Source organism: Maniola hyperantus, chromosome 2 (genome assembly GCF_902806685.2).
Source record: "Maniola hyperantus chromosome 2, iAphHyp1.2, whole genome shotgun sequence".
Classification (NCBI taxonomy): domain Eukaryota; kingdom Metazoa; phylum Arthropoda; class Insecta; order Lepidoptera; family Nymphalidae; genus Maniola; species Maniola hyperantus.
The window spans coordinates 7087953-7114102 of record NC_048537.1 but is presented as its reverse complement, the minus strand read 5'-3'; the positions used below and the strand labels follow the sequence as shown (position 1 = coordinate 7114102).

The 26150-nt window shown below is 35.3% G+C and overlaps 2 protein-coding genes across 3 annotated transcripts in view; one reads left to right on the top strand and one right to left on the bottom strand.

Moving 5' to 3' along the window:
- Nucleotides 1-1791, bottom strand: part of LOC117988729 (succinate dehydrogenase [ubiquinone] cytochrome b small subunit, mitochondrial-like) — a 126192-nt gene extending 124401 nt beyond the window's left edge. The window contains exon 1 of the mRNA XM_069503678.1: nucleotides 1759-1791. The gene's annotated coding sequence lies outside the window, so the exon portion shown is untranslated. The remainder of the gene's footprint in view (nucleotides 1-1758) is intronic.
- Nucleotides 1792-4269: 2478 nt separating this feature from the next.
- LOC117987631 (uncharacterized) overlaps nucleotides 4270-26150 on the top strand; it is a 63077-nt gene continuing 41196 nt past the window's right edge. For both annotated transcript variants that reach the window (XM_034974663.2, XM_069503605.1), the window contains exon 1: nucleotides 4270-4521. The gene's annotated coding sequence lies outside the window, so the exon portion shown is untranslated. The remainder of the gene's footprint in view (nucleotides 4522-26150) is intronic.

Sequence of the window (26150 nt, the reverse complement as noted above, 5' to 3'; positions counted from 1 at the left end):
AAATAAATCATTAACCTGAGATGAAGGAAGGTCTCAAAGTCAACTGCAAGCACACTGGACAGTGAAAGCAGTTTTTTTTTTATCTGAGAATTCATAGTTATAGTAGGTACCTATTTTTCGAAATCAAGGTAGGTAAGTATAAAAACTCAAATTAAACTGTCGATAATTATTATTTACTAGCTGATGCCCGCGACTTCGTCCGCGTGGATTTACATTTTTTAATCCAGGGTATAATCTATCTCCACTCTAAATTTCATCCAAATCCGTTCAGCCGTTCTGCGTGATTGAGTAACAAACAACCAAACATCCAAACATCCACACTTTCACATTTATAATATTAGTAGGATTAAGAATAGGTAGGTACCTACCTAAGATTTATAGTTTCGTAGCTATATGTAGGTATACCGAATGACATCATGATACAGAAATGCACAATATCAAACAGTTATCTTCGTGGAGTAGTAGGTAGCTGGTAGGTGTTATGTTACATTCGTAGTTTCTTTGAATTGGTACAAGTTCCTAGTAATTTAAATAACACTATAAGACAACATACAGCCAGAAACCCGATAGATACTAACCTAAAATAATAGGTCTCTATTTATAGTATCTACCACGGTGCCTACCTAACAGAAAAAAATTGTTACTTACTTACCTAATATAGTTTTGTCTTCGATTATATTTTTATGAATATGTAAATATTACCGACTGGCTAATAAATAGTTAAGTATAAGTAATTACCTAGGTACCAACTTGGCGGATCGTCCTCACAACATCCGTGTTTTTGTAGTGTTCTATTCATGGCAGTCATAGCCCATTGTCCTTTGAGACAAGGAATGGTTAAAACATACAGTCTTTAAAATATACTTCTCCAAATCATTCAAGTTGCTGGGAATTGAGATTATATTTTCTGGGCATTGGCGACCGACATAGCTCAAAGGATTAGCGCGCTGAAGTGGCAATGGGCAGGCTATGTCTGTCGCAGAACCGATGGCCGATGGGGCAGACCTGTTCTGGAGTGGAGACCGCGTACCGGTAAGCGCAGTGTAGGACGACCCCCCGCCTGCTGGACCGATGACCTGAAGAAGGTGGTGGGGAGCGGTTGGATGAGGAAGGCGGAGGACCGTGTTTGGTGGCGCGCTCTTGGAAAGGCCTATGTCCAGCAGTGGACGCAAACAGGCTGATGGATTGGATTGGATTGGATTGGGGATGATGAATTTATGAAAGCTCAGAAAAGCTCGGGGTTCATGCCTGAGCTCAAATCCAACTGAATCTGTAGATACCTACATGCACAACTGTTTCATAACATTTAGGTACCTAATCCATACTTAATATTATAAATGCGAAAGTGTGTCTGTCTGTCTGCTAGCTTTTCACGGCCCAACATTTTAACCGATTTTGATGAAATTTGGTACGGAGTTAGCTTACATCCCGGGGAAGGACTACTAAATAGGCTAGTAGGCTACTTTTTATCCCGAAAAATTAAAGAATACCTACTCACGGGATTTTTAAAAACCTAAATCTACGCGGACGAAGTCGCGGGCAACAATTAGTGATTAATAATTATTAATTATTCTTCAACCCGTTTTATGTATCTCAGGTGTAGAAGTTAGACCAAACAACCGGTTTAATGAGCAAACTTTCCCCAAGACAATTAATTTAAGTTGAAGGGCAGGATGTTGTAGGTAGATCCAAACCACGAAGTCGAAATTTCTGTTATGTGTGATCCAAACTCACCGACATTGTATTGTAGGTACCTACCTATCTACGTGTCCGAAGTGTTTCTACTGATTCACCTTTGTGTGCTCCTCTATCATAGTAAGCGTGCCTGAAAAAAAATATTTTTAAATTTTGTATGAAAGAAAAAACATATTATTATTATTATTATAAACTAACTAGCTGATGCCCGCGACTTCGTCCGCATGTAATTAGATTTTTAAAAAATCCCGTGGGAACTCCTTGATTTTCTGGGATAAAAAGTAGCCTATGTCACTCTCCAGGTCTTTATCTATACCCATGCAAAATCACGTCGATCCGTTGCACCGATGCGACGTGATTGAAGGACAAACCAACAAACAACCACACTTTCGCATTTATAATAGGGGTAGGTACCAGTGGCGTGCAGGTCATAGAGGAATAAATGCACTGCTTACCCCAGTTGTAATAGCTCAATGCATATTTTTCATTATGACCTGCCAGTAAACACGTTTCTACCTAACTAATGCCTACCCTGGCTTCAAACACTGTGCGCCACTGGTAGGTACTAAGGTAGTGATTTATAATTAATTTAAATGGGTTGCAATCATCGATGTATTGCAATGCTAATCGTCAGCATTTCTAAAAGCTGCATCATTGAAATGTAAGCTGAGTTTAAATGGATTCGTCAGACAAGCAAAAATAAATACAGCGAAAGCAAAAACATAATGATTTTGGCCAGAATAAAGCATTTTAAGCACGATGCTTTAGCATAGTTTGACATTGATGGATGTATTTCTACAATATTATCATCGGTATATGTGCACATGGTGGATGTAAGTGACGTCAAAATGCGTCAAAACAAAGGATTTGCGTCAACGTGCGCACATGTGCAGTATCCTGCGCTTACACAACAAACTGCAGCCACACGCACAGATTGTAAATAGCACGTACAAAATAGATAGGGTTAATAAAAAAATAAATAAATAAATAATCTTTATTTCCTCAGACATCAAAGGCCCACAATATTATGTTAGTAACCATCTTAACCTATGTTAGTAACTATATTATAATATAATGTATGTTAGTAAGAAACTTATTCTATGTTAGTTAATATAATTAATATACTTATTAACTAATGCAGACATCCAGTGCGCTTTCAGAGCGCTGTGTTAATGTAAAGTTTAATTTTAACTGTTCAATGTTTAATTAAGTCAGTTTACTGAAATCAATGAAGACCTTAAAGTTTTAGTACTTCTTAAGAACCCCTTTAAGTATTCAAAAATCAAAATCAATATCCATACTAATAAACAATTAGTATAGGTAGATCCAATCCACTAAACCGATTTTGACCAAATTTGGTACAAACACAGTTTGGTACAGTTAGGTACATTTTATCACGGAAAATCAAAAAGTTTGGGATGGATCTAAACACATGCAGGCATCATCTCTACAAATATATACCAATATCCCTATCCTACTAATATTGATAATGAGTTCAAAAAGTGTGTTCGTTTGTTGGTTTGTTCATCAATCAGGCCGCAACAGAGCTACTGGTTGATGTAATTTTCTGCATGGGTATGGTTGAGAAATTTACTTATTATCACGGAAAAACAAATACATAGGTAGGTAGGTAGGTAGTTCCTGCAAGATAGCAAGACTTCACGCATTTGTACTTCAATCACTCTGCAACAGAACCAACAGAACTACAGATTGACGTGTTTTTTATTACAATAAAGCAATAAATACCTACTCGCCATCATCACCACTACACCACTCAAAAATAAACGGCTTCTTAAACACGTGTAGTGCATGTTCTGTTAGGCAGTTATAGTATAGGATCCCGCTATAGAACGACCTTCACCGAGCTGGTTAATGGATGAAACGTATTTTATATTCAATTTAATATGTCAATAAATATATTGCATATGGGTTGCCTAAAAAATTTCTGTCCAGGATGATTAATTATTAATAATAAAAAAAAATTTTTTTAATCATTTCACAAATTCCATACCAATCGAAAGTATGAAGCCCATAGATTATGCACACGTTAGGTTAATGAAATAATGTTTATTTTCATTTAACTTTTATTCATTAACGCGGTGCAAGTTACTAGTAGGTATCGATTTACCTGTTTATACCTGCCTACCCAGGGAAAATAACGTTTGCATATTCTATGGGCTTTTTACTTTCGATTGGTATGGAATTTGTCAATTAAGCAAACCGGTGATATGAATAAAATTTTTTTTTGAAATTATTATTTAGTCATATAATGGACTGAAATTTTTTTAGGCAACCCCATATGCAATATATTTATTGACATATTAAATTGAATATAAAATACGTTTCATCCACAAGTTCATCCATTAACCAGCTCAGTGATGGTCGTTTTATAGCGGGATCTTAGACCATTAACGAATAGCTAATTAGAAAGGCATGGGGGATGAGAAAGTACAAAGTATGGGGGTGTTAGAGCTGTATTGTAGCTAAAAAGTTACAAAGTTCACCCTTATAGAGCTTACTAGCTAGGGCTTCGAGGCTTCGAGCATACCGGTGGCGATTGCCGAGTTTCGCCGACCGAACCAGTCGCAGTCGGAATCGAACGAGCGTTCAATGCTTACGTCTCGCTTACGCTGCCAAAGTTTTATTCTCTTCGTCGCAAATTGTGACAGCAAGTGGAGTGAATCTTGTGTTAATCACGCGTCATTTGACCGGACCATTTGTACGTAATAAAAACATAGCGTTGTTCCATTCAAAAAGAAGTCAAAGGAAGCCTAATTCTGGTTTCGGCGGCCCCGTTTGTGACTGCACTAATTGCTGTTTGAGGAGGTAAGCAAAGTTTATTTTTGTTCACTTACCTTAGTATTTATTTACGGGTTCAGTTTAGTTAAGCGCTGGAATCGTACCTACCTACTAGGTTAAGTATTTTTAATATAATACCTCTGTAATCTAAATATATAAAAGAAAAAAGCTGACTGACTGACTGGCTGACTTACTGACTGACTGATCTATCAAACTACTGGATGGTTCGGGCTGAAATCAGGCATGCTGATAGATAGCTATTATGACATACCTACCTACCTAGGCAAAGTAGGCATCCGCTAAGAAAGGATTTTTGAAAATTCAACCCCTAAGTAGGTAAACTAGGGGTTTGAAATTTGTGTAGTCCACGCGGACGAAGTCGTGAGCACAAGCTAGTTTTCAATAGAGCTTTGTAATCAAACCTATTTTATTTTGCTACTGTAATTTATACTTTGCCATTATTACTTTGACTCAGTTAATTAGGTATTAATTAAGTATCTAATGATGGAAAAGTATTCTCCAGTTCACACAATAGATACCTACCTATAGTGCATTCAATATAAACTGACGTGTTTCCACTTGAGACTGACATTAGCAATAACTATAGGATTACATTCAACATGCCACGCAAACAATAAGGGTAATAAACCAAACACTCATAGAGCCCATTCATTTTTAAAGGAGCCGGTTCAACCTTGTATAATTATTTTGTTGCAAACCAACCGGTGTTGATACTTTTGAATTCACCCGCCTCGACTTAATCCTATTGTTATTTATTGCTAATAGCGGTCTCAAGTGGAAAAACGCCAGTTTATTTCGAATGCACTATACATTCTTAGGTAGGTATATCATTAAAACTTTATCCGTGTTCAACATGCAATAAAAAGGAAGCTTCGCATGTTATGTCTACAAACTTAGCTGCTTCATCCGCCGACAAACCAGTTCTTGGGCAGATGATAGTTTGTTAGGTATTATTTTTTGTTTTCAATCGATCCCGGGAATTCCATACAGTCCCATTAAAAATCTAGCTGCTAGCAGCTAGCTGAATCAATTTTTTCTACCTAGGTAGGTAGGTATATACTGGTATATTATATCTATTGCGAGAGTTAAACTCATACCAGCGTTAATCCATAGTATTGTGCTATTAATCCATATTAATATTATTATAGGTAAATTGGAAAGGGTACCTAATCTGTCTGTCTGCTAGCTTTTCGCGGTCCATCAGTGTAATCAATTATGACGAAAGGTTAAGTCTGGGTAGGTTAATTCTAAATCTATGATGGTACAGAGAAATAGCTTGCATCATAGAGATGGACAAGTCTCTTTTTATCCCCGAAAATCAAAGATTTTTACGGATTTTTTAAAAAACCATGGGAAGTCGTGGTTATCATTTATTTGGTCCACAGATAGCTAGTATCCCGGAGACGGATATGAGGAATTTTATATCCTAGAAAATCCATCCACGGGATTTTTAAACAGCCTTAATCCATGTGAACGACGAATTAGTCATTGTTATCATGTACCTACGTATTGTACCTATTTGATACAGTTAGTTTTTACTAGTTAAAACTTTATATAGGTACCGGAAAATCAAAAACTTCTTACGGGGTTTTGAAAACCTAAATCCACGTGGACGAAGTCGCGGGCATCCTGTAGTAATTTATAAGGACGAATTATTTATCAATAATATGGAAATTATAACAAACACAATAGACAATAAAATCACTTATGAATTCTATTCAGTTTTCTGCGAGTTGCAAACCTGTGTGTTGTATGTAGGTAGTTAATAACTTGTTATAAAGATCCGCAATGTAAGTAACCCCCTATTGTTTGCTTACCAATGCGGTACAGCTTTTTCGAATATTTCAGCGCTTTTAACGATTCAACGAAATGTGTTTGAGCAATTACACTGACCTGGCTTGGCGCCGTCGCAGCGCTTTATGTGTTGTGGCTCGAAACACCATCACAATATCGACGTAACAAGTGGGGCAAAAAGAAACACCCTGCATGGATCGATTGTTACGTAACGGACAAAATAGGCTATTTTGGAAACAGTTATAATGTACCTATGTAATACGCTGAGAAATATAGCTTATTTCAAACTACGCATTATAAATTATTATATATTAATATTGGCTTATTATAATATTGGTAAAAACTGGTACGAATGTTAAGAACGCCAATATATTGACCGGACTATAATATACTGTACCTATATCCCGTAGTTTGAAATAAGCTTAATACCTACCTCAAACGTTATAATGTAAATAATCACTAAAACAAAATAAGAATATGATTAAAACTATTTCAACTCAAAAAACTGTCAAATGCCAGTCTTCAGTAAAACTTTTTTTTTTCAGTATCAAACAACTTCACAATCAAAAGAGAGAAGAGAAACAATAAAATTACGAAGTAATTAATTAAAACTGTCAAGTCTTTTCAAGAGATAGGTTAAGTAGGAGGATGGAATCCAATTAGCTGCCTACCTTTAATTAATTATGTCAATTGGATATCTATCGATTGCTTACTCTCGTGATATCTTTTATCCATCCAGGTTTTAAAAACTCATTGTTTTTATTTAATGGTCACTGATTTACTCCTAATAGATACTTATTATAAATCCGTAAGTGTGTTTGTTTGTTGATTTGTATCTGAGCAATAACGGAGTAACAGATCGAGCTAATTTTTGGCATGGATATGTTACATAGAGGTTACATAGTTAAAGACCAGTAGGTCGATTTCGTAAAACCTGCATCAATCATTTTTACAATCTCAATTGTTGTGATTGGTTGAATTTGTGCTATTCTTGTTGCAACAATCCATTGTAGCCAATAGTGAGCGAGCGTCAACCAATCAGAGGTGATTGCGATCGTGACATTGAAGCTGTCATTCTATCGCAATCGAGCAGCTGGAGAGTGACAGGCTCCTAAATCCGCATGGACGAAGGCGTGGATATCATCTAGTAACTAGTACCTATAAAATATATAAAGTTTGAATAGATTATAATGAGAACCCCTATTATAAAGTCAGTAAAAAATAACAATCCTATCAACTAGAAACGTTTTTCAAACAATGAGATATAAAAGATCACTTTATAAACGCAGCCAACTGTTAATTTTTATCGAAGAAATTTATCATCACGTCGAGAACGTCTTTAGGGATTTATCCGTAGATTAAACATCTACGAAAATTGATTTCGTGTCTCCCCGGATCGCTCGAACTAATTACCCGCGCAGCTCTGGGACGATTGACTCTCGTATTAATTAAAATTATGACTTCGCTTCGGCGATTGGTTCGATTAATTCTAAAAAGCCCGGCATCTTATAGAGTTTCCACCTTCACACGTGTATGTACTTCATTTAGGACAGAGTTATTGGGTATACTTACGTATGTTATAAGTGCATAGTAACATTGATTATTAAGATGGTTGTTGGTTTTCTTGTCTTCTATCGTAATAAAATCTTTTCATCTTCATATCTACGTAAGTACTTACTTCTTCTAATTGTAATGAGTAGATTACATCTGACTAATTGTACAACATGCAGCTAATTTTTTATACCAAATTGGAAATTTGCTGCGGCACGTCGATAAATATGGTGATCAACCTAAGATATTATATTTCTTTCTTTCTCCTGCACACAAATCTTTCTTTTTCCTTCAGTACATATCGGTCTTCAATTTTATCTGCTAGTATTATAATTCCTTACTTATTGTCAATAATAACTCAACAAACATTGCTACCGGAATTGTAAATCAAGCATTGCTATCAATATACCAACATAATTATCATTTCTATTGATATCTTTACTATCTTCATGATGAGGTTTACTTGGAAGATACATCATCCTGTCGGCCGTTTACTGCAAAGGAAATAATAAATATAACAGATTATGTGGCAACGAGATTGCAGGAGAAAGGTCTGATAAGGCAGGGTAATGTCCTGCTCCTAAGAATGTACCCAACGCTTGCTTAGATGGCGTATGTAAGCTTGATAACACGCAGGCAATTATATGAGCCCATTTCACATTCCGATGTATGTCAGAGTATTTTCTTAGTTTATTTCTTATTAATTACTACATTCCGTGCAAGATAGCAATGAGTTATCCATTATTTATGTACGTACCCATCTACTTATTTCTAAACAAAAAATAAATAAAAACTAGTTAAACATACTAATATACTATTAATAATGTTACAGTTAACGGAAGATGATATTTTATTAGGTGTTTGTACTTTAGCTAGATGAATTAATATTTTAACATCTGTATCCATTTTCCGATTAATTAAGAACTTAATACGCCATTCACGGTCTCAGTATGAAATGGTAAAAGATCAGTTTACTCACGATTAATCACTGTCAAACTTACAAAGAGAAGACGTACTAGATAGAAATGGCAGAGTTTGTTTTGTTTTCAGTAATTACTTACTCATCCAAGACACAATAAATTACAGTAGAGAGAAAAACCAAAACAGCAATCCTTATATAAAAGCGATGATAGCCTAGTATTTAAGACGTCGACTTCTTAGTCGGGGGTCCGAGGTTAGATCTCGGGCACGCATATCTAAGCAATTGGAGCAATTAATAATAATTATCACGTGCTTAAATAACGGTGAAGGAAAACAACAGGAGGAAACCTGCACGCCTGAGATTTCTCTGATCTGTTCTGAACTGAAAGTTGCGTGGAGTCTGCCAATCCGCACTTGGGCAGCGTGATAAACTATGGCCTATCATTGTGAGACCTATGCTCAGTAGTGAGCCGGCGATGGGTTGATGATGATCCTTTGCATCCTACAATGCGGACCCAAATCAAGTCGAAAATTGCAGTTTGCACCTACTGATTTGATTCAGAGTTATTGCTTCTCTTATTCATCAATAACTAATCAGTATAATCTCAGTTGGAAAAATGCTCTGGTGAATAACGACAAAATAAGACGCAGTTCGATTTTCCAATCGTTAACAGTTTTTGTATAGGAAATCAGTGGAATGTATTCCTCAGATGATTGAAAAATAAATCCCTGATTTCATTTATGGAAACTTTATTAGTTTTCTAGCTAATTTAACGAATTTTACTTAATGGCCAGCGTTAGGGTAGATAGGGTGTTCCGCATATTTAAATGATATTCCCGTTGGAATTTAAATCGAGTTGGAATTTAAATCGTATCTACCAAATAGTCGTTGGCACACCTGCGCAGATAATTAGAAAGGGGCAGTTACGGTACCTACCCGACGAATATTGCTTAGTGTGCCGTTTTCGAGTTTCCCCTTCAATATATTTGACAGCAAAATACAAAATGCTTAGTCAGATTTTTGCCGGCATTCCAAATCTCCGTGGTCAAATGCTTATTGTTAACTTTTACTTTTATTGTCTGTATCTAGTTACATTTCACCACTGTAAAAATTTTGCAGACCTCATTCTGTTAATCTATTTTGAAAATTTGTCTACAACAATTTTTCTGTTTTCACCACGCTAACGATATATAAAATTATATTATACGCACTACCCTTTATACAAGACCAATTAAAACATTAGGTTGTATAGGTACCTACATGGTTTCTGGCAGAAAAAGTTCTGAACGACAATGAATGGAGATGAATCATGCGCTGTTAACTGCGTGCGAAACGAAACCTAATTGCGCAGCCGCATAGATAGTAGATCCCTCCCCCACGATAAATATATCAAAAAAAAATTTTTTCTCGGTACTTTAAAAATCTCCTCGAGTACATAGATATACTTAATTTTTTTTATAAATAGCCCACTGCACAGGTCCATTGTTTAATCTCCTTTTGTGATACCAACTGTATTTAGCTTAGTTTCGTTTTGCATTTCTACCTCCCCGTGCACAGATTTACTTATAAAGACAAAAATCCTGTCCCTTTCACTGAATTTTCTTATTTACGAGTACGAAGTACAAACAAAGTACGAGTACTTTAGATTATGTCTGGAATTTAGAACCTTGACTACGAAGCAAAATATAATATTCGAAGGATAACGTTGGCTTTGTTTGTGGGGAATATACTAAAATATTCGCATTTTGCCCGGCCGCCTAAGTCATGGCACGGGTAGGTCTGTTTTTGTTAGTATTTCTTAAATGTTTGCTTAAAATTGTCGGATAGGTTAAATGTATAAGTCAGTACACATTTTATTATAAAGCAACAACCAATCGATAGTATATCTTCGTGCCTAAAATTGTCTCTCTCCCTACAAATTATATTCCGATCTATGACATATTTCATACGATAGGAGCTGAAGCATTTTCAGACAATAGGCGTCTCAGGTGGGTCGTTAGCTAAGGTAACGACAAAAGTGAATCTATGTTACATATTTTAGATGTTTTTGTCGCCATAAGACATAACGACTTTAGGCATAACGTACGTGCGTTGTACACTATACTATGACACACTGCACGCCATAAATCCATGGTCAAGACTTAAAATGTTTTCTCTAAAGATTTCTGAGAATAAAAATATCCATAAAAGAACAACGAATAATACATACTAGGTACTACTACTTAACAAACCTAACTGACACTATTTGGAAAATCTGGGAAATACGATGACATCAGCTGAAGCTAGAAACATCGTTTGCGTTACATTACAAGTAGCTAGCATTGTACCTACATCTATTTAGATTTCAAGAGTAGAGGGGGTTTGAGGAAGTATAAATACATACATGTATTTAAAAAGGGTTCCGAAAATTCCTAGTTAGTTCGATTCCCTAGTGGAAATAATTTTTGCTTGATTTGATCGGGGCCCTGGTTCTCGAGATGCCAAGTCAAATCGTATCTTACTCGTACTGGTCAAACTTGTTAGTAATTTAATTAGGTACCTATTTTATCGTAGTATAAAAAAGTATTATAAAGAAACGGGACCCTGGTTTACTTTAAATTATTCTTATAGTCAAAGTCAAATGATTTATTCAAAATAGGTAATAAATTACTCTTATTGATTGTCTGGTATAGTGTTAGATTTGTAAGATAATATAGTGGTGATAATTATAACGCAAACTTAAAACTAAAGCTACGAGGGTTCCAAACGCGCCCAGGTCTGAGAAGAGCCCACAACAAACTCAGCCGGGTATTCTTTTTATTATCACCACTTTACAAATTTATTGAAACTTATTAGAACTATCACAAAGTCGTTAAGCAACTCATTCCCAAGCTTGCTTATCATTTAAATAATCCTTTACATTGTAATAGGATTTTTCAATTAGTTTACGTTTTATGAAAACTTTGAACTTGTTGAGAGACATCTCCAATATGTCTTCTGGAAGCTTATTATAGAAACGTATGGAATTACGAGCAAATGAATTGCTAACTTTACTGAGCCTAGAGGCGGGAATTACAAGTTTATTTTTATTTCTAGTATTTATATTATGACAGTCACTTTTTTTTTTAAATTTATTTATGTTTTTATGTACGTACAGTAAATTTTCAAAAATATATTGATTATGCACTGTCATAATTTTAACTTCCCTAAATTTAGTTCTCAGCGACTCTCGTGGCCCCATACTGTATATGGCTCGAACAGCCCTTTTCTGCAGCACAAAAATAGAATTAATATCAGCAGCATTACCCCATAATAATATACCATATGACATAATGCTGTGAAAGTAACTAAAATATACTAGTCTCGCAGTTTCTATGTCTGTCAACTGGCGAATCTTTTTTACCGCATATGCGGCAGAACTAAGTCTGTTCGATAAGTTATTTATATGAGAGCCCCATTGAAGTTTTGCATCTAACGTTATTCCAAGAAAAATAGCGGTATCCACTAAATCTAATTCCTCATTATTAAGTTGCACAGTGGTTTTCACCTGCTTAACATTTGGTAAAGTGAATTTAATACACTTTGTCTTTTTCCCGTTGAGAAGCAGGTTATTAGCTTCGAACCACTGTACTAACTTGGTGAGAGAATTGTTTACTTCATCATAAGTTGTTAAGTATCGATTGATTTTAAATAAAAGTGATGTATCATCAGCAAACAAGACTATCCCGTAATTGTCCTTAGCGAGGTAAGGAAGGTCATTGATGTAAATAAGGAACAGAAAAGGTCCTAAGATGGAACCTTGTGGCACCCCCATTTTTACAACGGATCCGGGAGATCGCTTTCCATTCACGTCTACCCTTTGTATTCTATCATTTAGGTAAGAACTCATCAATTCCAATGCTGCACCCCTAATTCCATAATGGTGCAATTTCGCGACCAATGTTTCATGATCAACGCAGTCGAAAGCCTTGGATAAATCACATAAAACGCCAAGCGCATCACGTGATTCCTCCCAGGCTTCAAATATATTTAGTATTAACTCAACACCAGCATCGGTTGTTGAGCGACCCCGTGTAAAACCAAACTGTTTGGTGTGAAATAAATCATTAATGTTGAAAAAATTAAGCAGTTGAGTTAAAATTATTTTTTCAAAGATTTTACTAAAAGTGGGTAGTACAGATATCGGTCTGAAGTTAGTGGGGTCACTAGTACTACCTGATTTAAATAATGGAATTATTTTACTATGTTTCATTAAGTCTGGAAACTCACCACAGTCAACACAATTATTGAATATTAATGCTAACTCGGGTGCAACAATATCAATTAATGATTTCACAACGTTAACGGAAATGCCCCACAGATCATTTGTTTTCTTATTATTAATTAATTTAAAAGCTTTGATAACGTCAGAGCAACTAACGTGACTGAATTCAAACATTTTATTACATTCAGGCACGTTATCCTCCAATAGTGAGAGAGCGGCGGCTGCTGAAGAGTTCAATGATTTTGTAGTAGAAACAGGAATATCTGTAAAGAAGGTCTCGAAAACGGTTGCAACCTCGGGGTCTGACGTAATCAACTTGTCATGATATTTTAGTTCAAAATTACAAGTTTTATGTGTCACTCTTCCTGTTTCTTCGTTAACTATTTTCCAGGTAGTTTTTACTACATTGGAGCTGTTTTTAATTTTTGCCTGGATATATTTTGACTTGGCTGCAATGCAATCTCTCTTAAACTTTTTGGAAAACAGTTGAACGTACTGCTTGAATTCGTCACCAGTATCATATTGTCGCTCCGCATACAATTCATATAGTTTTTGTCTACTTTTATGTAGTTCTACTGTTGCCCATTCACTAAAAACTTTTGCATCAGTAGTCAAGACCGATTTACTGGTGAATATTGAGTTAAATATAGTATTGAATATATTAAAAAATGTATTATACATTTCATCAGGACTAAACCCATTTGACAAAAATGGAAGGTGTTTTATAAGGCTTAGTCTCATATTCTCAATTCGGTCAGACGTTACTGGTACAAAGGTTATTCTACGTTTAGAATTTTTTTTCTTCAAATTTTCAAACTGGATCAACTGTCCACAATGATCCGAATCCAATTTGCTAATTATGGTTTTAGTAATTGGATTTATATTTGTAAAAATATTGTCTATACATGTGGCGCTAGTTACAGTTATTCTTGTAGGCTCCATAAACATGTTGGATAGGTTGTAGGATTTGAAAAGATTTAATAATTTGCCATTTAAAGGGCTACTTTCCAAAATATTTACATTAAAGTCTCCGCACACAATCAGCTTTTTATTTGATTTTGAGATTTTGAATAAGACTTCATCCATTACCTTTTCAAAAAGATCAAAGTTAGACAAGGGTGGTCTATATACAGACACAACAATGAATTGCTCAAGTTCAACTGAGGATAGTTCTATTGTTCGCTCAACAGACAGGCTCTCTATGTCATTTCGATTCTTGAATTTTAATTGTTTGCTAAGCAAAATTAACGAGCCGCCATGAATCGCATTGGTTCTGGTGAACGAACTACCAACCTGGTGATTACCAAAATTGAATGTATACTCATGATTTTTTAACCAATGCTCAGTTATACATAAAATATCAATATTGAAATTATTCAAAAAAAGTTCTATTTCCAGATCTTTCCCTCTGATACATTGAATGTTTTGGTGCACCAGATTGATAACATTAGATTTTTTGCAACAACTTGCAATTTCTAATTCTTTGCCGGTGAAGCTCTGTATACTTTGATGTACATTTTTCATGTGACAGGGCTCCTCCGTTGTCTTACTGTCTAGTTTAAACAAGCAATAGGGTTCCTAATAGTACTTACACTATTGCTCGAGTCAATAATAGAAAAATTAGTACTAGAAGTACTCGAGTCAATATTATAAATATTTGTACTAGAAGTACTTGAGTCAATATTATAAATATTTGTACTAGAAGTACAGTTTGTATAAGAGTCAAAAGAGTTTGTTACAACACTTGTAACTGAATCATTTAAATTATGTGCTAATAGTGAGGCAATATGCATCTTACATCTCTTCGGCAGATACATACTGTCTCCGGTCAATTTAAACTTATTAGTCAATTTAATACTATTAATGTCAAAATAAAAAATAGCTTCACTATAATGTTTAGTGAGATTATACATTTTCAAATTTAAAGTATGTATTTTATCATTTTGTTGTTTGTTTAATGTACCAGAATAAGGAAAAGCACACAAAACAAATTTACATTTTGTTTTCTCATGTAGGAGCAATAATTTTTGAATGCATTTTACAATCTGTTGTTTTTTGACTTGTAAACTGTCCCCAAACAATAATATAACATTTGTATTACTATCCAATGATTTTTCATTTAAGTTTTTAATTAAATAGTTAAAACTAGCTCCAGGAGAACATCTATTAATCACTGAATGCTTTAAACAACAGCTCATTATGGAGCCCAGACCTCTACCTAAGCTGTCAGAAATAATTATAGTTTGTTTTATTGGCTTAGCTGAGGGATTAATATTGACAGATGAAGGAACCTCTGTAACATCAATACTACACGGAACCTCTGTAACATCAATACTACACGGAACCTCTGTAACATCAATACTACACTGCTCTGGACAAGTATCTGTTTTCACAGGGAGCGGTGCAGGACTATCTTGGTGAACAATAGGTACATTTGGAGAACATTCATGCTTATTGGTTAATGACTCAAAGCGAGCCATGTTATAGTTACTTAATGCTAACAATTCATCTGCTGCCAGTATTTGCTCATCAATCTGTTTTTGTGACAGCTCGTATTGGTTTGTGACATTATGTAGCGAATAAGTCAATTTGGAAATTTCATCATTTAAGGTTTGAACATCCAAATCATACTTATCCCGGAGTTCTGTAATAGATAAGCAATAAGCATCGAGCTTATTTAATAATTGAGAACGTTCCTTTCGTAATGCAATATTTTTTGTATGAGTTTTTTGAGATTTTATCAAACTTTTGGTTTTTCTAATTACTTTACTAAGTTTTATATATTTTTTTATTTTGTTGTGGCTATTCAAATATACCAAGTTATGTTCCGGCAATGACTTGGTATTACTAGCACACGGACTGTCACAAGTCAGATCTATGATCACTCCTGGCGCGTCTGGGGATGAAGTGAGCAGCTCGTCGTACAAATTATTTATTGCCTTTGTTTCATGGCTTTGCAATTGAGACTGAAGGTCGTCAATTGTTTTCTGAGCTCTACTCAATTCATTCTCCAACATAGAAATCCTGCTAAGAGCCTCATCATATGTTTGGATGCACTGATTGAATGAGCCGACCGCCTCCTGAAGTTGGTCCCGTTCTTCCAGTACTATAGTATGAACATTGCTTAGGTCAGCCAGTTCAGCCTTCAATTGAGTGTTCTTTGTAATAATGGCTCTTAACTCAGCTTCACTGTCGTCTTGTTCCTTCAACAACTGCTCATTTAGCTGTTTCAGTGATTTTAGTTCCCGGAGGGCATTTTTTAGTTTCACTTGCTCCTCCATAGCTACTGCCCTCCTGGTTGTTGGTGCCATTGTGTATGTGTACTACTCTGAAACACACCAAATAATATATGTGGGTGAAGGAAAATAAAATTAAATAAAATAAAGTTTAAAGTAGGTATTACAGATATGAAGATGGAATGATCTTTGAAAACAGAAAAGAAAGAACAAAAGATTAAAGACTTAGTGAGATACTTATAGTTATTTGGTATATCTACACCTACACTAACTGGACCAAAATATTACAACACAATAATGTACTTAATTTGTAAAAAATTAGGTGTCAATATGAAATGCAAAGTTCATCACTTATTACTATTAAGTACTTATTAATTTATAAAGTTATTGTTTTGCATTAGACTTAGTATTTATTATGTATTGTGTAATGTTAGTTTTGTCTGAGGCAATATTCGTTATTCTCCAACTATACTTCCACTATTTGTCAAGTAAGTGGAAAAAGGTTTTTGCCTAGTGTGAGGAGGGACGTGTCTCGATGTTCTCGAGAAAAGAAAGAGTAGTGAGTATAGTACCTAACCTAATTATGTAAAATAACATTGAAATACATAAAATATAAGAATAAGTTAGGTAATAGAAGCAATACTCCCCAAGTTTAAGCCGTTTATTTTCAAACACTCGGCAGCCACCCTCCGTTTAAATCCTTCTTCTGGTTATGTCGCTTATGTATAGTCGCATGTCACAGTTATTTACAGTATTTACAACCGCATAATAATAATTTCACACTGTTTTTTCACTTATTTCTAGTTAATTTTAATATATATCGATACATACATATACTTTGGGGAGGTAAACATTTTATAAAATTTTTGCCATTGTTTTGTTTGTTTTAATAATGTGGGTACTATGCTTTAACGTTAATTAACCCAGCCCTTATTGACTATTACTTCCTCGTAATTACGTCCTCTATTAACCAAGCATGATTCGTAGTAAGTAGGTACCAACTTGGCGATGATGCTCTTAATTACGTACTTAATAACTAATCGTTGACTGTGGTCTCATTCCATCAGATTTAAAGACTTTTGTCTGAATAAAATATCCATTGTTGATCTAAAAGCGATCTTATTGTCACGTCTTAGAGTAGAATTTTACTTGTCATGTCTGTTAAGAGCGTCTGGAGGAGCAGTGAACTTTGCCGACTGTCGAGGTTTCTTCCCCACACCTGAAGTTCACTCACACAGAATATTAGTTCTAAGCGTTTATAGTTTCGAGATACAAATCACGCGCTTATGACATGTATTGTATTTTTCTAAGCACCAGTTACGAAATTTACAAAACTAGGGTAAAAGATGGGAACCCGTTTAATTGTTAGCCGTGGAATTAATAGGCTGTTAAAAAAATCTGAGGTAATCAAGGTTTTTAGGAAGTTCACACAACTTGCATATTCATTGGTATAAAAATTATTAAAAAAAAATGAAAATGCTTATGCGCGATTAAGACAAGTTAACTTTGATAATTAAACTAAATCTTTGTAAGATTAACAGCCGCACTCAGAGTCGCTTAATCGTTTCTTAATGCATTCCTTATCCATACTAATAATTCTTGCCTTAAGTAACGAATAAGCGACTCTGAGTGCGGCCGGTAGACACCAATCTTTAAGTATGTAACTCAAATTTTTGTTATCTAGAACTTATTAACATGTGGCATTATTCAAAGCGAGATTGGGTTAACTCATTTTATGTTTAGTTACAGCATGGAATAGGTACGGTACATAATAGTACCTGACTGGTTACAGTAAGAATAAGTTACTTCTAACTTGTAAGAGTGAGACTCTCACGAAACATGTCACGGCACTAGCCAAATAGGGAGGACATGGAAAACTACTACTGTAACCCTAAGTTCCACGGAGGAAGAAAAGGCCTCAATCATCATCATCAAAGCCATAATTTAAAAAAAATGGTCAAGCGCATAAACGCATACATAAGATATTAAGGTTCCCTAGTTTGCTTATAAAAACGTTTTTAACGTAAACCAAAAAAAAGAAACCTTGACAGTGGTAATTTGATAACTTTGGGTTTTTGCTACGAATGTTTTTTTTATAATGTTTACGTATGGCTTACTTTGTCTACCTAGGTATGAGTATATTTGATATTCCAGATTCATTATAATATTATTATGGTATTTAGAAACGCAATTTACTTATTTTTTATGCGGTTATTTCCAATAAAGTTTCTGGAATACTATGTAGGCAGTTAACAAGTATTTTCTTTGAATGTGGTAACATTTAACCAACTATTCACTGAGCGTGAGATCGTTTTCCCCTCGTCCTTTGTACAGCGAAGACCGCGAAGAGCAAAATTAATTTTTAAGTGTTTATAGCAAGTCACTGCAGCAACGTAGAAGATTGGCTCCTTAATCGTGTTTCTATGAGAAAAGTTTGTATCCCAGACACCTTTGTGTGAGAACTTTGTTTAGTACAAATATCAACATCATCATCATTATCAACCGATAGACGTCCACTGCTAGACATAGGTCTCTTGTAGGGATTTCCACACGCCACGGTGTTGCGCTGCCTAAATCCAGCGGCTCCTTGCAACTCGTTTGATGTCGTCTGTCCACCTAGTGGAGGGGTCTTCCAACGCTGCACTTTCCGGTGCGTGGTCGCCATTCTAGCACCGTTTAAGAAATTTATTCTAAACTAATCTACTTTGTATGTATTCTGTAACTCACTTTTATCTGAATCTTATTTTGAGAATAAGATACCTCCTTCAAATTTAAAATTTGAATTAGATCTTTCTACTATTTATCTATATAATCTACTATTTATTATTTTGTACGATATAATCGTACAAAATAATAAATAATACCAAATACCTACTCTGAAGTCTGAATACCCTAATAGAGCTTGTGGTTTGGAGCGGACGCACTTTGATCGCATAAATTAAACTCCAGAGGAGATGTTACAGACTACAGAGCAGATTTTCTTTACGTTAGGTCCTACAGTCATTAACATGACAAAGGTGCTCTCGTGGCTGATTAGCTGTAAAAACATTTTTGGTTTCAACGCTCGAAGCTGATGTGCGCTAATTTGCAATTTCCACCATTTTTACCCATAGACCTGAAATTAATCGCTGAAATGTATGTATAGACATAGTTTGCGAACGACTGCACCAAATTAGATAATTCTCTTTTTTGTTATTTTCTTTTGTTGTGTTTGTATTTGTCAGGCAAAGGTTTGTATGAAAGATTTTTTTTGGAAAATCCACGGTAATAGACAGTTACTGCGAAATTAGGACGAAGTTGCGCGCAACAGCTAGTTATAAATGAAAAATTAGTGGTTTGTTGTCCTTCAATCACGCCGCAACGCAACCAGACAACGGATCGACGTGATTTTTCGCATGGATATAATAGAGGAAAGTGACACAGGCTACTTTTTATCCCGGATAGTTAAAAATATTTTTCACGGAAAAATAGAAAAACCTAAATCCTCGCCGATGAAGCCGCGGGGATCATCATTTAAAAATCCAGTCTTAAATCTTGGATTCGTAGGCAGGTGTTCCCAAATCACACTCGTACTATTGTCAAGTAACAAAATAAATAAAATTAAAGAGAGCGACAGAATTACGAATTTTATGAACTACTTGCTTATTTATATTTCGATGCCCATTTGTACCTAGACTGAAATGTGTACGAATCTAGAACAAAGCTGTCACCGCAAAAAGGGTTAAGCACATAAAAATTAATCTCGTCCACCACAAAGGCTGAGCACTCTTGTATGATGGCGGTTTTGCAAAATAAATAGCCATCATTAGAGGCGGGCCAAGCACCATTGCAAAGTACTGGAGTCTCTTAACACGTAGGTAACCCCTGGAGGGCGCTTGTAAACCCACTGAGACTCTTGTTGGGGGATTTTCACACTAATTACTACTTTCTGGGTCTGGCGCCGTGGTATACATGCGTTTGGGTACTTATCCATAAACTAGATACAGTAGAGAGGCTGTTTTATGTCATTTTTTTAGGGATGAAGTACCTACTGCCTTCCCATTTCTAAAAAGCGGTTAACTGCAAAAAGTAGTTTTTGAGTTATTGCCAAAAAACGTGAAAATTTTCAAACACTAATGTTTCTAAACATTGATTTAATCGATATTTCTAAAAATCAATTCTACTATTCTACTACCAATTATTAATCAATCAACAATAATTGATTTTTAGGTCAATGATTCTTTCCAAATTCATACCCCATCAATCGTGTAACGCAATAAAATGAGTGTCACATCAAAACGTAAGCAGGTACAACCGTCGCAATAACACGCACAATAAACATTCCTCTTCCAAATGTGAAACCAATTTGATTGTAATCGTATTGCGTCTGGATGCTATAGTCGATAGTACCACAACCTTGAAGGGTCAAGGACCGCCATTATTCGTCATCGGAACGCGGTTTCCTCACAGTAGGGTTGCCATCTCAAAAAAGACACCGGACAAGATAAAATATTTAAAACATATAGCTAATACCCTCTGAGAGGAGATCCGTGCTCACTGCTCAGTGTTCTGCCGGCGATGGGTCGAGATGATAATGATGATCAGGGATGAGATTTAAAACATATTAGGTATCTGTCTTTATTTTCCTCGTAAGTAAATTACCAATATCACAGTAGGTATCGTTATCCTTTTAAAATGATTTCTGTTATTCAAATTTTGAGTGCCTTATAAGGCCTTATTTAGATAGAAACCTGAGGTAATTAAATTAAATTTTATAATGTTCTTAGTTCTAAAAGGTACCTAGTCCAAGAAGTTTACCATGCATAAATAATAATATTCGTGGGCTTCAACAAGGAATTTCCCCATTCTATTTTTAAAACACAAAAATCTATTCAGGACACTAAAAATTAGGATAGTTGGTAACTCTGCATCACAGTCATCTTTTACGTTTATTCATGCTATAAACCTAAAAGTTTCTGACTTAAATGGTTATGAAACCGACTGTAACTTACGATATTACTTATTGCTCTTTGCTTTATGTAGTGGTGCATGCAGTAAAGAAATCCGATTCATTTCAAAACTTGAAAAAACTCTTGGCTTCTAGTATATTTACAACACAGAACTTTTGGGTTCCACTTACTACTAATGATTCCGTAATTGGAACAATTTACCTAACAAAATAAAATAGGCTATTTGGTTGCAAGTGACATTGTAATAATTGTACCTACTCGTACCTATCTCTTGTGGACTAAAAGCCAGCGCGTGTCAGGCCTTCGTTTTTAGGGTTCCGTACCTCAAAAGGAAAAACGGAACCCTTATAGGATCACTTTGTTGTCTGTCTGTCAAGAAACCTACAGGGTACTTCCCGTTGACCTAGAATCATGAAATTTGGCAGGTAGGTAGATCTTATAGCTGACATTTGGGGAAAAATCTGAAAACCGTGAGTTTAGGGTTAGATCACACAAAAAAATTTAAATTGTGGTCATGAACTAATAATTAGTATTTTCAACTTTCGAAGTGAGTGACTATATCAAGTGGGGTATCATATGAAAGGTCTTCACCTGTACATTCTAAAATAGATTTCTATTTATTTTTATGCATCATAGTTTTTGAATTATCGTGCAAAATGTCGATAAAATACGACTGTAGTACGGAACCCTCATTGCACGAGCCTGACTCGCACTTGTTTTTATAAAAGCTGAAAGTTTCTCTATGTATTGTCCCCAGCACTGGGTGGAACGTTTATTTGGATGTTTGTTGGATCATGGTGCCTTTGGGAGATAACAGGTATGTAATAAAGATGTAAAAAATCTTATGTCAAAGTATAGGTAAAGCCTAATTTTTTTAAATATTTTTTCAGAATAGTATTAGAATGTCGTCATGCATTGCCAGACATTTAATGTTGTGGACAAAACGCAGCGAAACTTTCAGCTTTTATAAAATAACGAAGGTCTGGCACGGGCTGGCTCTCTCTCTATTGAGGATATTTCCTTCAATAACGAAACAATAAAAAATAATATGTTTGTATCGAGTGTACCTATAATTTTGAATAACGGCTTGTTTAATTTATCTGTAACAATGTAAAAATGTTGCTATGTATAAGTCCCGCAAATTGCTAATTACCTACTTTGGGTCAATTCATATTTCTACAGGATCATCGTTAGGTATCATTTGTTAATTTATTCCCAAATAAAATTATTAAATTTTTCTAATCTTGCTATTTTTATAAGTACCTATTACACTGATACTTTTATTTTTGTCACAAAATTAATAGTAGTTAACTAAATGTAAGCTGGCATTTATCGCTTACAAAACTTTCATTTAAATCAGTAAGGCCATTAAATATAATATTTTGATGTAATTCTAAGTGCTGCAGAATATCTACGTGGAATTTTAACAAGCACAACATGAAACAGGTGTCAAAACATCTACCAAATATAGATTACTTCTCCGTAGCGCCTCGAAGGATAAGGATAAGTAGCTATACGTAGTATAATAAGTCATATTAGTACGTTTTTCTACTTTTGTACTGTGTTTAGTATAAATACTATGTTATGTTTAGTATAAGTCCGTGAAAAGTTGAGATAGCAGTCAGGGTATGAGGCGGGGGGACGCCCCGCACACCCGCACGTCACCCGCGCTCACCCGCACCGGGTTTGCGCGGGAGCTGAGCGGGTGTGCGGGGCGTTCCCTTCCCGATTGCTATCTCGACCTGTTGCGTACTATATAGGTATCTATTTACGCAATGTATTCCGTAATAATAAATTTATTGTTATATGTATAAATATGAAAAACTGTGTTTGTCCGTCCACTGTCACTCTGTCTCTCTGTTACCTTATCATATTCACGGCCCATCCGCTTAATCGATTTTGATGAAAGATACAGAGATAGTTTGCACCCCGGACATGGGGTAAAACCTAAACGCACAGGAAGTACCTACGTAATAATTATAATTTTAACAAATTATTGCATGCTGTGTAGTGTAAGTATCTACCACAGATTTCTGAGTTAATTGCTGTGCAGATTTGGTAATTAACTAAGGAGGATTGACCTTTTAAGTTTTAAGTAGAAAATTAAGCAAAAATGCAACGGCACAGACAGTAATTAAGAATACAATTATTATTTGAGAAAGGTATAAATAATATGAATCAGAGGAAACCTGCTTTGGAACTAAAGCTATAGGTAGTCGAAAACAATTAAGCTCCTGGTATCAGAATTCCCAACTAAGTTAAACTTTACTTATAAAGTGGAGTTGTTTATAGCTAACTTTACGGATATTGGATAGTTACGAAAATATATAAACTTGGGAGATTGTTTAAGTATTGTAAATGAAAATATTACTAAAAGTGCTCTTAAATGTTGATAAATTAAAACTAGCCGTTTTGTCTTGAAAACAATTTTTTTCATTTATTACTAGCGATCCACCTCGGCTTCGCACGAGTGCAATTTTCAAGAAAAATCTTTCTTACTTACCTTGTCCTGACAAATACGAACATAACACCAATAAATTAGCCAAATCAGTCGAGCCGTTCTCAAGTGATGATCCTTAGAATAAAGATTACTGATGACTGAGAAAGACGCTGCGAGCGTAGCGGAGACCAATCCGTAATCTAAGTGATGATTTTTCATACATGCGGCAATTGATTTTTATTTATATAGGTATTTTCGTAATCTGTAATTCCTAGTTAGGAGTGCCTGAATAAGGTAATAATAAAAACATACGAGGCCAAACCTTTGTAAGCTCTATTTATTCAGGGCAGTGCAGGCCTGAACGGAAGAGTAGGCACGGCGTTAGTAATCGGATTCCTAGCCATTCCCCCGACATCCCCGGAAGTGACCCCGCTTAATCGAGAAGCGAACTCAACGAACCTTTATTTTTGCCCCCATTCAGTCCATATTTCCTATCTGAAATCACTTCAGTATGTATGGAAACGAGATCCATGATTGGTACAGGAAACATCGTTACAGAGAGTATCTCTACAGCTTGCTATACAGTTTTTGTAACTTAAATTCATAAATTGATGCCATGATATAGATGCAAATATAGAAAGGAAAAAGTACATAAAAATCACTGGATATCGACTTGGTGAAAAGTGATCATTATCCTTTAGTTAATAAGAGTATAAATGGAATATGCCGTATCTACTATATATTTATAGTCCAAGGAAACATAAGGTTAAAGGTAAAATAAGGTTAAATAATTATTTAATAAGTTTAAAAAATCCTACCAAAATTACAAAAGATTCAGAAATTCGCACCCAAATTATACAAAGTTATACTGAAAGAGCAGTATTTGCCGAAATGTATAATTGATACATATTGTATTTCGTATGTACGAAGGTAAAAATAATTCATTACGATTCAAGGAATATGTACGAAGGTAGGAATATTTTATCGTGAGAGCAAATGTTTGACGGTATGTCAAACATTTGCTCTTTCCACTGCGTCTTCGTGTGAGTGGTTAAGTATCATCAGCCAAAGTAGCGATGGTATTGTTTTCAAGTTCTGGAATATCGCAGATGTATAATAGGTACAAGACTCCCTTGCGGAATTCCAGCTTTTATACATTTAAGTTCAGAGACCTTCTTGTCTTACTCTAAATGCGGTACTTAATTAATTTTTTAAAGAACGGTACCTGAGGTAAGGTAAATTAGCCGAAAATTACTTAAGGAAGTGAAAAAAAATGCTCACTTAAAATTAAGTAGTTTCTTCATTAAAAACTCGATGCTAATTTAAACAAGACTATTACTTCGGATCAATTTGTTCACTTACCAAGCTTTCTGAGAATCGTTCAAATTATTAAGAAAAACAATTGGCGAGTGTTGTTTGCAATTCACTTTGCTAACATGATACGAGTGTGTTTATCTGACATCATCCTTTCTCACATACAGTAGTCCAAGCAAATTTTGTGCGACAATGTTTTCTCGCGGCATTATCATCGACAAAACGTTGCAAAAGCCTCGAGATAGTTGTGTCGCACAGATTGTGCTCGCGAGTTGGGACCACACTGAACATATTTTAATAAAGAAGTTTTTTATTTTGGGGCACCCTTATTTTAAGGTCAATGGTCCTTGAAAGCTTAGCGCTGAATCGATACAGATGGCAAGTTACAAACTATACGTTATCTACTAAATACTAGGATCATGTGGAAAACTAGCCAGTATACTACATTAACCTCCAATATCCAAACTATCAAGAAGAAGACCAAAAAGGGCAAACTAGCCGTGTGGGATTTGTAATAAAACCTGATCTGATTCCTGCAGTGTGATTCTCTAAGGTAAAATAATATTTACATCCGTTGCACATCGGATGTTTCCTTAGATGTAGCACATTTGTTATTCTATTAATCGCGTTCGACTCACCTTTGCGACACTAGCGCTTCACTAGCGAGTGTGATCGATGTAGGAAACGGGTTTTTGACATTTATGTATGGATTTTGCTATTCTAATTGCTCGCCTTCGACTACATCGTACGCCCTCGCCTTCGATTCTATGTGTCAAACGGAAAAGCGTCTCCGGTGTAGCTTTTCTCTACGATGCATCATCGATGCACGAGTAAAATTTCGTTGTAAACATAGAAAACCTTTAAAAGAAAGGTGAAAATGTGAGTTTTATTTTGTTATTTTCTATAGTAAGTATAATTAAATGATAAAAAAATATCTGAATAATATAATTTATCGTTTTTCACTTCAGATGGCTGCTCGCTTAGCTCAAGTACATTTTTCTTATTAGAAGAAGCTAAACAAGAGTAATACAAAATAAAAAGGCGTGCAAAAGGTTGTCAAATACGTGGTCTTCGTCTGCTCTCGACAGACGGATTATGTAAGAATATTTAGTATCACGGAGGAACTCGTGGCAATGTTAGAAAGGGATTTGCTCCCCTACATCAAGAGCTAGTCGTGCAGTGGTGT